At 48.6% G+C, this 12,067-nt stretch overlaps 1 protein-coding gene and 1 long non-coding RNA gene across 11 annotated transcripts in view; one reads left to right on the plus strand and one right to left on the minus strand.

The window, feature by feature from the left end:
• Window positions 1-3,503, plus strand: part of LOC119969070 — a 49,401-nt gene extending 45,898 nt beyond the window's left edge. The window contains exon 2 of the long non-coding RNA XR_005461293.1: window positions 3,286-3,503. This is a non-coding gene — a long non-coding RNA (uncharacterized LOC119969070). The remainder of the gene's footprint in view (window positions 1-3,285) is intronic.
• Window positions 1-12,067, minus strand: part of dmd (dystrophin) — a 2,667,466-nt gene that overhangs the window by 2,426,882 nt on the left and 228,517 nt on the right. The window lies entirely within an intron of this gene.

Here is a 12,067-nt window from a genome sequence, read left to right on the forward strand (position 1 = left end):
CAAGGAAACAAATAAAATGACTTTAAGAGATCATAAATAAAATTTGAGGCCTATAGAGGGACAGGCTTCCAATCATCTGTTCAAGCTGAACTGTCAGCATCTGGGAAATGTTGCAAGTAATATTTATCAAAACCTTTATTCTGGTTGCAAAAATCACATACCATATGGACGAAAGATGACAAGTGTGGAAATGGCTGTCTCAATTGGCAGACAACCTCATCCATCTCCTGCTGTGTAATTTTCACTACTTCTGTGCATGACATTATATAAAGTCTTTTACAATATTAAGGCTTTTGTATCTTTGTTGAAAAACTGGTCAAATCATCAACACTCGCCTACAGAGAGAAATGCACGGTTAGACCTCACAAAACACCATTGATGGCAGATTTACAAACCCATGGCATGAAACATCCTTCTTCCCCAGACACCAGGCATCAGTAGGTAGAAAATGGAAGCAAAATAGACATTCTATCAAGATACATAATAAAACTTGGATGGTGCCTTTCATAGTGAATTACAGTATGAAATGCAGTTATTAAGCAGCGGTAAAATGTAGTAACCATTTTGCTCAATAATGTTCAGCATAGGCCCATGAGATCAAAGGCCAGCAATGTTTTAGGTGTTATTAATAAGGGTTAATTTCACTTCACAAAATTAGCTGACGAACGTCAGCATCAAGGCTAACCAAGACAAAACTGGGCTGACAACTCAGCTGCACAAAACATGAGATGCTGTGACAACCTCGCACCTGACTAATTGAGAAATCCTCATTTAATATGACAGTCTGCAGAGATTTATTCCATTGTGTAGCACTGGTCCCTGCGCTCATTATAATTACCAAAATTCAACTGCTGAAAGTTACTGACAGTATCACAATGCGGTGTAGAGGTTAGGCATGCAATTCAGGGTCAGCAACACGGCCATTATAGTCTGGATTTGTGTAGTTGCATAGTCAAGCTCATTGGATTCCCACTTGAGTACACACCCAGCCTGTCCCTCCTTTGAACTGAGCTACAAAGCCGGTAGCCTGCCAGTGTTTCTGTCTAGGGCAGAATGATTTATTTTTCAAACAACTCTACCTTATGCTGTACATAAACCTAGGAATCCCCACTGTGCAGTTACCACATCCAGATGAGGACCCGAAAATAAACTACCATATTATTTAGTTTCATCAACTGCTAAGTTTCCAACTCAGCTGTCTCTTCATATGCCCAGCATATGTATTTTAAAGCAGTTTTGTCATGGTACATTTACTCTTTAACCAACATGGAGACCCATCTGTACTTTTTTCTAACATACAGTTTCTTTAATTGTGCATATATTTTCCTGACAGAGTTTTCCTCCTCAAATAATAGAAAACAATAATGCCTTTCAACACAGGTTAAAATAAAAACTCAGAGAGCAGCATTTGGGAAAAAGTTTCAACTGAACAAGAATGATGCAGCTGATAATAATTATACTATTACGTGTTTTCTCAGGTTCGTTTTTATTGTATCATATTACACAGAGAAAATGAACCCAACTAGATCAGAATCAGGCACAAAGATTTGCTTGTGAACCAAACACATATTGGCCTGAAAATCCATTATAAACCAAATTGACAGTGAAGTGGAAAACTGTTCATGAACCACCGGGATCAGGCCATAGATTCTATGAATAAAACATCAACGTTGTATTTTTTTAACGTAAACTAATTCAGATGTATGCTGTTGCTTGTTTAATTGCCCTTTTGGATCAATACCCCACCTTAAATGTTTTAACTTTCTTCTGAGTCTCTCCAGTATTCCACAGTGACAAAATGGCAGCTTTTCAGTCTGCACAATGTCAGACTGTCAGTCATGGCACTTTAGAAACAAACCCTTGCCTCTGATTTACTAATTTTAGCTCCGTTCTACATAACACATCGGGTTATAACACATACCTATAGTGCAGTCACGAGAACCAAGCAGGCACATTAAAGGTAAGTGAAAATGGTGGGTCATGAAGTTCGGTTGGCCAATGTGGGTTGTGAAGGTCGACCAGCGTGGGTTGTGAAGATCGGCGGGCATGGGTTTCGAAAGATGGTCGGTTGGTAAAAATGGTCCCGTACAAAAAGGTTTGCAAAGCACTGCTGTAGTGGATGCCTAAAATAGAGGCTTGCACAAAGATAGAGAAATAGAGAGGTACACTACCCAGACCTGTCAACATTATAGAATGACAGTTTTGATCAGACAGAAATGACATATTGCATACTTACTTAGATATATTAGTTGTCTTTATTCTCAAGTGGCATACATCAAAGTAAGTCATATCTTGAAACGAAAGTGACCTATTGTTACTACTATTGAGAAACACTTGGCATGGAAACTTTGGGGATAGACTAAAACTGCTCTCTCTGTGAGACATAATCCAGCCTATTTAGGTGACTTGAAATATGCAACATTATTATGGCTACTAACTCCATTGAGATAACGAAAAGAAAAGAATAGATACCTCTAATAATTTGAAGAATCCTTGTGTCATGATAAAAATGGGGAACAAAGCTTTTGCACAATATAGTCTGTAACTCATTCTAACATTTCCCTAAATACTTTCTCAATGCAATTTAGAAGCAAACATATATCAATGATCTACAAAGCCACAGGCCAGCAAGAAAAATAAACTAGCATATTTGGAGGCTGAGACATCAGTCATGGAACTTTTTTTTCTCCAATACAATCGTGTTATTCAGATCATGAATTATCCCACTGTTTTCTCACACTGCTGATTGAATTACAGACATCTTAACTCCCTCCTGTGTATCCATTATTTTGTAACAAATTCTAGTAAGAGAATATTCAAATAGCTTTGAGCTAAGGCTTAGGTCATGAAAGGGACAGATCGTTAAATTAGTGTTCAGTCTTCAGACTATGACTCAGATCTTAAAATACATGTTCTTAAAGACCTATGTTTGCACAGATGATCTTAAAGCAGATTTATCACCATAATGAAGAAGGTCTTTTGAATAATTGGACTATAATGATATTTTTCAGCTGAAAATGTGAACATTGTATTTCCTGTATAGTTCAGTTGCAGAAAGAAAGACCTCAGGACTTCCACCCAGCTCAGCAGCATCAAGTATGATGTTTGCCTTGGAATAGCTACAGCCTGCAATCATGCAGCGAAATGATCAGAATGCTCAGCCAGCCATCTTGGAGACAAGCCTCATGGCAGAGAGCCAGGAGAACTTAACTCTCTCTAACAACCTTGATGTGTGGTCCGGGAGGAAACCCGTGGTTTGAACATTAATCTGTTCCTCTGTTACAGTGTTAGCCAGCACCCCTACTGAAGATGCATCTGCAAGCTGTGACTGGATACTGGGGCACGGAGTGGCAACGAGGAAGAGAGGGCCCAGATGTTATAAAATATCTTCGCAGACTGAAAACAAAGACAGTGGCAATGTTGTACCATTTGTATGAACCAAAATTGATGGGATTTTAGCGCAGCTATTAAGACAATAAAATATAGTCTCGTGCTGTTAAAAGGAAATTATTTTCATTATGATATGCTTCTTTCCTTCACAAACATATGAGATGATAATATAAATCTCATTAAAACATAATACCATGTCCTTGCATGTGATTAAAAAAAAAACACACAGCTCTCTTCTGTCTCCACCAAACGGTACAAAGTTTGCTAAAACATTTTTCCACTAACTGTAACATCACCTTCTGTCACTCTAGGTTTTAACATTAGGTAACAGAGAGTTATTACTAGCATGCCCTGCTGCTGCCAGACCTTAACAGTGTGAGAGAGTAGGAGGTGCATCTTCCCTTTGGCAAAATGATTTCAAAGTTCACTCTGCCTTAGTCTGCACTGAGTGAAAAAAGCAACAGGGCAAAAAAAATGATTTTGTGGCTGCGTCAACTTTATAGAAAAATATTATTGCTTGTGTCAAAATAAAATGGAAAGGATTATAAAAATTTTGCTACGATGCAATGTTTTAGCATCACAGTAGCGGATCTTTAAAAGACTTGTGCCTCAAAGCAGTCATGAGTCCACTGACTTTTCGTAACTGACTTCAGCAAAGTTACAAATAACATATATTGTGTGGAATTCTCCCAAAAATGACAGACGGCCTGATCCATCAGCCACGCTGTACCAGAAAAGCAGCTTGCCGCAGCGCAGTGTGGCTGATGTAAGCTGTGAGACCCCGCTCCTGGGAACTATCAGGCTGACCACACCTTGTGAGATTCAACATGGTCTCACGACACGTTGGAATGTGAATCCCACTCATAACAGACGGGATTATGTTTTGGAAAATCTGAATGTTAGAGTGAGACAGCTAGTCTCACTCTAATGTGCAGATTTGAGAGATACCTGAGGTTTTGGTATTCAGCCCCTTTGCCTCAGAGAACTTGGACGAGTGCCGTTCAGCACTGTGACCACAAACGGGGACCAGACAGAACGGCACTCGTGGGGGGATCAGAGGCCCCTAGCTGCATGTCCTTTGAGCAGGGTGGTGCCCTGGTGTAGCTGGTGCCACCTGGGCATATTGGCAGTGCCACCTGGGTGCTAGCCTGGCACATTGGCAGTGCCACTTGTGTGCCAGCCTGGCACTTCAAAGGTGCCTGGATGGCACTGCTAGCTGATATGGGCATTGCCAAGATGCCAAACTGGCATTTTATTGTGTGCATGATCGGGCCAGGATGCAAGGCGTGTGTGTTTGGTGGGGGGTAGTGGCTGGGGACCCCCCCATTGTGCATTGGGGGGGGGGAGGAGGAAGAGGTCAGGGATCATTTTGGGGGCTGTGCAGATTGGGATGCCATTTAAAAGTGGCGTCCCAATCTATTGCTACACTGGGGTGTTCTGATGAGCAGAGCTCCCCAGTGTACAAAATGGGGCTATGTGCGTCCGTGGCCCCTTATTCAGTTGCACTGCCAAATTGGCACTGCCAGGGTACTGTCTAGCCATGTACCTGACCACCTGGCAGTACAGGCATGCTATTCCATCTTAGGATGTTGAAAAAGACCCAGTATGAAAAAAAAAGCAGTCAGACAGGGTACTCAGTCTTTTGAGGAAGGACTTCTAAACAGAGGAAACCCCTACAGAAAAGAAAAACAGTCAGAGCACCTGGTCTTTCCAGAAAGCACTTCAGAACAAAATAATGCTTCTATGAAAGAACTGCAGTTAGAAACAACACCTGATCAAAAGAGGAAGCACTCCAAGTTAATGGACTGTGAGGAACTATAAAAATAAAGTTCAGCCCTCTTTTGCAATAGCCTGGACCTGTCAATCAGGAGACTTGTAAAAGCTAATGGACCAAGAAATTGAATGTAAACAAATGTATTTCTAAGCGTTTAGGCTTCTCGGCACGCCAAGGGGCTTTGAAAAGTTAAAGTGGAATGAAGTTGAATGTGAAAAAAACACTTCAAATGTTTCTAACACATCAGAGGGAAGATGTTTACCTTCACCTGAGAGATCTCTGAAATTGAAATGCTGGCAGAGACATAAAACCTACAAGGCTACGGAGGGCATATTTTCATCTTCATCTGACAGATCTCTGAAATTGACATGCCGGGAATCAGCAAATGTTTCCATCTCATAAGAGGGGAAACCTTTAATGCAACTGACTGCTGTCTGAAATTGACATGCTGGAAGATAGTTTAAAGATTTTCATAGCTACAGAGGAAAGACACAACCCCTATCCTTGGAAAACACACCGACTTAAGCCCCTCCAGCCCAGCCAAACCCGAGCCTTCCTGCCCCTAAAACCTTGAATGACCCTCCTCGTCACTCTGCAGAAACGGTATAGTGTCTATGGTGCCTGGATTCCGCCTATAAGGATGGCGGGGGCTGGGGTGGAACACCGGGAGGTCACTGAATTGAAGTTTAATCTCACTAATGAGACTAATGAGATTCAAATGAATGCAAATGAGTTGTGATTAGGTTCTTGCCCTTTCTGGATGAGATCCTGATCATGCCAGCTGGAGAGGGCTGGAAGAAAGGGAACTGACTCGTACCCGGCACAAAACACATTTTGGGGCTCTCCCAACAAAGCGGGATTTGCTCTGGGCGCAATGCAGCCACAGAATCACCCCCATTATCTTTGACTGCACATACCCTCAGCCAATTCCCCTTCAGAATAAAACATCATGATTATTCAAAGTAAAGTAACAGTAGATGGGAAAAGAACTAACGGTGTGATTCAATCCAAAGATTTTGGGCCTGATTCTCCGGCTGCGTTGGGCATGAGCGAGAGCATAACACGGCCGGAGAATCACAGGAGAGCCATCTCGTGGGCTTCCCGACAGCCTCCATGTCTCGCAGGAATCACCCAAGTCACGTGAGGCATCAGATTTGGAACTCTGCCCAAAAGGGATGGGACCAAAAGCTGCTCATAGAAGTAGGTCACAAACCTACTTGGGACCTGCCTGCCTGGTATCCACCGGCCTCCCCGGGGAGGCTGCAGCTGGGCGTCAATCAATGCTGGTCCACAAGAACATGGACCAGGTGGTACATCACCCGGGTCAGCGGACACCCCTGAGTGGTCAGAGTCAGTGTAGGGTGGCCCCATGGACCTCCTCCTGAAATGTGGGCACTTTAGCACTGCCTAGAAGGCATTGTGGCACAGCCAAGGTACCTGGGTGGCATTGCCAAGCTGGCAGGAGCACTGCCTGTTAGCCTGGGTGGCACTGCAAGGGTGCCCAGGTGCCAGGGTGGCACTGCCAAGGTCAGGGCATGAGGGGGGCCATGCCCATGAAAGGAGGGTGGAGGGGGGATTTGAAGTGTGGGGATGTGCAGGGCAGGTAAATAGGGGCCCCAAGAAGGTTGAGGGGCTGAAGAGGGGGACCCCCAGAGCGGGGTGTCCACATTTGGGAGGTGTGGGGTAGTGCTGATGTGTGTGGGGAGATGACATTGTCCATGGGTGGGGTTTGTGGGGGACCCACAAGCTCACTTAGAGGTCAGGGCACCCTTTCAAAATGGCGGCCTAATCTCGGAGGTCAGCTCCCCAGTGCTAAAAGAAATTCTAAGTGTGGGCTAAATGAGTGTGAAATTCCCCAGGGTCTAGAAAAGTGACTACAGGCTGGGTTCTCCAGTTCTGAGATTAAATGCTGACACCAGCATGGGAACGGTGGTGTTCTACGACTGAAGAAACAACGTGAAACGGCTACTGACCCCCTGTCTGATGGGGGGCTGGAAGGCATGCAGCTTGTGGTAGTCACAACTGTTGTATTATATTGTATATATGGGTATTACGGTAAGGCCTCTATACTAAAGGTACGGAGGTAGATCCCTGCCTGCTGGCTTTGCCCAGTAGGCGGAGTATAAATGTGAAGGCTCTCCGAGCAGCAGCCATTTTGTCAGCTGCTGCAGGAGGCCACACATCTCTGTGTAATAAAGCCTCAGTTACATTCTACTCTCGTCTCATCGTAATTGATAGTGCATCAATTTATTAGACCGAAATTTTTCAGAGATGGACCTCCGCATCAAGCCAGATTGCCTGCAGCTGCATCCTCAAGCAGACAACGCCAAAAAGGACTTCGAGCATTGGCTAGCTTGCTTTGAAGCATACATCGGGTCTGCGCCAGACACAATCTCAGAAGCACAGAAGCACCAGATTCTGTACACGCGGCTGAGCTCCAATGTTTTCCCCTCGTCCAGGACGTGCCTACCAACGCAGAAGCCATGGCGCTACTGAAGGAGAATTATGCTCAGAAGACCAACAAAATCTATGCCCAGGCACCTCCTGTCCACGCGGCACCAACTTCCCGGTGAATCTGTGGAAGATTTCTGTCGAGGCTGCTCACCCTGGTGAGACACTGTGACTGCCATGCTGTTTCGGCCACTGAACATTCGAGCCTGCTAATGAGAGACGCGTTTGTTACAGGCAGAGGGTCTGACTACATCCGCTAGCGCCTCTTAAAAGGGGCCACGCTTGACCTTGCTGCAACCAAGAAACTAGCGCTCTCGCTCACAGTCGCCTCACGCAACATACAGGCTTCTGCCCCCGACCGCACGGCCCACCGCCCTTCCCGTGAATCGTGGACCCCGCCAGCAGCCACCCCATTGTGGACCGCTTCAGCGACCGCCCTCAGCCGACCCCACGCCTGCGCCGCGCGGCAGCCAACCAACCCAGGGGGACCCAAGTGCTACTTTTGCGGACAGGCAAAACATCCCCAGCAGCGCTGCCCGGCGCGGAGCACGCTCTGCAAGGCCTGTGGCAAGAAGGGACATTTCGCTGCAGTGTGCCAGGCCTGCTCAAACACCGCTATTGTCCCGGCACCCCCCACGTGCGGCCAGTGAGTGCCACCATCTTCCTCTCTTCAGACCACATGCGGCCCGTGGACACCGCCATCTTGCTCCACTCAAAACACGTGGGGCCCGTGGGTGCCGACATCTTTATTGCCTCAGAACCAATGGGTGCCACCATCTTGTCTGCCCCAGGACATGTGCAGCCCGAGGGTGCCGCCATCTTACCTGCCTCAGGACCCCTGCCCGTCGGGCACCTCATCGGGCCACTCATCGCCTGCAACCACCGACGACCAGCCGCGTCTCGCCTCGGTCACGATCGACCAATCACGACTGCACAACCTCACGACCGCTTCGACAAAGGTGAAAGTCGATGGGCACGAGATATCCTGCCTTCTGGACTCTGGGAGCACTGAGAGCTTCATCCACCCCGATACGGTAAGGCCTGCTCCCTCGCGATACACCACGCTAACCTCCCTGGCCTCCGGATCCCACTCCGTCGCGATCCGTGGGTACTGCATCGCCATCCTCACCGCCCAGGGCGTAGAGTTCAGCGGCTCCCGGCTCCACGTTCTCCCCAACCTCTGCGCTGCCTTGCTACTTGTCCTGGACTTCCAGTGCAATCTCCGGAGCCTAACCCTGAAATTTGGCGGGCCCCTACCACCCCTTACTGTATGCGGCCTTGCAACCCTTAAGGTGACCCGCCTTCCCTGTTTGCAAACCTCACCCCGGATTGCAAACCCATCGCCACCAGGAGCAGATGGTACAGCGCTTCATCAGGTCTGAGGTCCAGCGGCTGCTGTGGGAAGGTATCACTGAGGCCAGTAACAGCCCGTGGAGAGCCCAAGTGGTAGTGGTGAAAACTGGGGAGAAAAACAGGATGGTCGTTGACTACAGTCAGACCATCAATCGATTCATGAAGCTCAATGTGTACCCTCTCCCACGCATATCTGATATGGTCACTCAGATTACACAGTACCGGGTCTTCTCGACAGTGGACCTGAAATCTGCCTACCACCAGCTCCCCATCCGTAAGGCGGACGGCCCATACACTGTGTTTGAAGCAGACGGCCGCCATTACCATTTCCTTGGGGTTCCCTTCGGCGTCACCAACGGAGTCTCGGTCTTCCAACAGGAGATGGACCAAATGGTTGACCGGTACGGGCTGCGGACCACTATCCCGTACCTGGACAACATCACCATCTGCGGCTACAACCAGCAGGACCACGACGCTAACCTTTCCTAATTTCACCACACCGCCACACTCCTCAACCTAACTTACAACAAGAAGTGTGTGTTCAGCACAAACTGATTTGCCATCCTCGGCTATGTGGTTCAGAACAGAGTTCGAGGGCGCGACCCCGATCGCATGCGCCCCCTCATGGAACTCCCCCTCCACTGCCCCAAGGCCCTCAAATGATGCCTGGGGTTCTTTTCGTATTACGCCCAGTGGATCCCAAACTATGTGGACACTCATTCAATCCACCGCTTTCCCACTGACGGCCGAGGCTCACCAGGCCTTCAACCATATCAAGGCCGACATCGCCAAGCCCGCGATGCACGCGGTCGACGAGACGCTGCCCTTGCAAGTCGAGAGCGATGCATCAGATGTCGCTCTGGCCACCACCCTCAACCAGGCAGGCAGGCCTGTGGCATACTTTTCACGCACCTTCATGCCTCCGAAATTTGCCACTCCTCCGTCAAAAGGAGGCCCAAGCAATCATTGAAGCTGTGCAACATTGGAGGCATTACCTGGCCGGCAGGAGATTCACTCTCCTCACTGACCAATGGTCGATTGCCTTCATGTTTAACAACACATAGCGGGGTAAGATCAAAAATGATAAAATCTTGAGGTGGAGGATCGAACTCTCCACCTACATTTACGAGATTTTGTATCGCCCCAGTAAACTCAATGAGCCTCCCGATGCCCTGTCCCGAGTGACATGTGCCAGCGCACAAGTGGACTGACTCCGGATCCTGCACGACAATCTCTGTCACCCAGGAGTCACCTACTTTTACCACTTCATTAAGGCCTGCAATCTGCCCTACTCCATAGAGGAAGTCAGCACTATCACCAGAGACTGCCAGGTCTGCACAGAGTGTAAACTGCACTTCGACTGGCCAGACCGTGCGCACCTGGTGAAGGGCTCCCACCCCTTTGAACGCCTCAGCGTGGACTTCAAAGGACCCCTCCCCTCCACCGACCGCAACACGTACTTTCTTAATGTGGTTGACGAGTATTCCCGATTCCTCTTCGCCGTCCCATGCCCTGATATGACGTCTGCCACCGTCATCAAAGCACTCAACACTATCTTCACTCTGTTCGGTTTCCCCGCCTATGTCCACAGTGACCGGGGATCCTCATTTATGATAAGCTGTGCCAGTATCTGCTCAACAGGGGCATTGCCTTGAGCAGGACGACCAGCTACAACCCCAATGGAAACGGGCAGGTGAAGTGGGAGAATGGGACGGTCTGGAGGGCCGTCCAGCTGGCCCTACAGTCCAGAAACCTCCCGGCCTCCCACTGGCAGGAGGTCCTCCCCGACGCAAGTCACTTGATTCGGTCACTCCTGTGCACCACAACTAATGAAACCCCCCATGAACGTCTCTTTGCCTTCCCCAGGAAGTCCACCTCCGGGGTTTCGCTCCCAACATGGCTGGCAGCTCCAGGACCCGTTCTCCTCCGCAAGCACATGCGGCTCCACAAGGCGGACCCGTTGGTTGAGAGGGTACAGCTACTCCACGCAAACCCGCAGTACACCTACGTAGCGTGCCCCGACACAGTCTCCCTCAGAGATCTGGCACCAGCTGGGTCCCCACACATCCCCCCTCTGCCCCGACGCCACCCTCCCTTCCCCCGGCGCACCCCACCGCAGTCCCTGCTCCAGGACAATCCGTCCTCCCCTTGCTCCCACCCGGGGATGTAGAGGATTTCAACATGCTCCCAGAGTCACCGAAGCCCAAGCCGAAGCCTGAGTTGCCACCAGCACTGCGGCACTCTCAACGGCAGATCAAGGCACCCGATCGTCTAAATTTGTAACCTTCGCTGTAATTTTACAAACCAATCTATATGTAAATAGTTTCCACCACCCCCGCTGGACTCTTTTTTAACAGGGGGTGAATGTGGTAGTCATCACTGTTGTATTATATTGTGGGTATTACGGTAAGGCCCCTGTATTACATGTAGCATGTAGCATGGAGGGCAGCATGGTAGCATGGTGGTTAGCATCAATGCTTCACAGCTCCAGGGTCCCAGGTTCGATTCCCGGCTGGGGCACTGTCTGTGCGGAGTCTGCACGTCCTCCCCGTGTGTGCGTGGGTTTCCTCCGGGTGCTCCGGTTTCCTCCCACAGTCCAAAGATGTGCGGGTTAGGTGGATTGGCCAGGCTAAATTGCCCTTAGTGTCCTAAAAAATAATGTTAATGGGGGTTGTTGGGTTACTGGTATAGGGTGGATACGTGGGTTTGAGTAGGGTGATCATTGCTCGGCACAACATTGAGGGCCGAAGGGCCTGTTCTGTGCTGTACTGTTCTAATTCTAATTCTAATTCTAATTACAGGTACAGGGGTAGATCCCTGCCTGCTGGCTTCACCCAGTAGGTGGAGTATAAATGTGAAGGCTCTCCGAGCAGCAGCCATTTCGCCAGCTGCTGGAGGAGGCCACACATCTCTGTGTAATAAAGCCTCGATTACATTCTACTCTCATCTCGCATTAATTGATAGTGCATTACAGCATAAAGCACCAGGCCCTAGCTGCGGATACGGCCGGAGAATTGTCGGATCCGTGGCCGCGCATGCGCACGGCAGCGGCCTGCAGCAACTGCGCTGTGCAACATGGTGCCGACCGCATGAGGACCC

Source organism: Scyliorhinus canicula, chromosome 7 (genome assembly GCF_902713615.1).
Source record: "Scyliorhinus canicula chromosome 7, sScyCan1.1, whole genome shotgun sequence".
Lineage (NCBI taxonomy): Eukaryota > Metazoa > Chordata > Chondrichthyes > Carcharhiniformes > Scyliorhinidae > Scyliorhinus > Scyliorhinus canicula.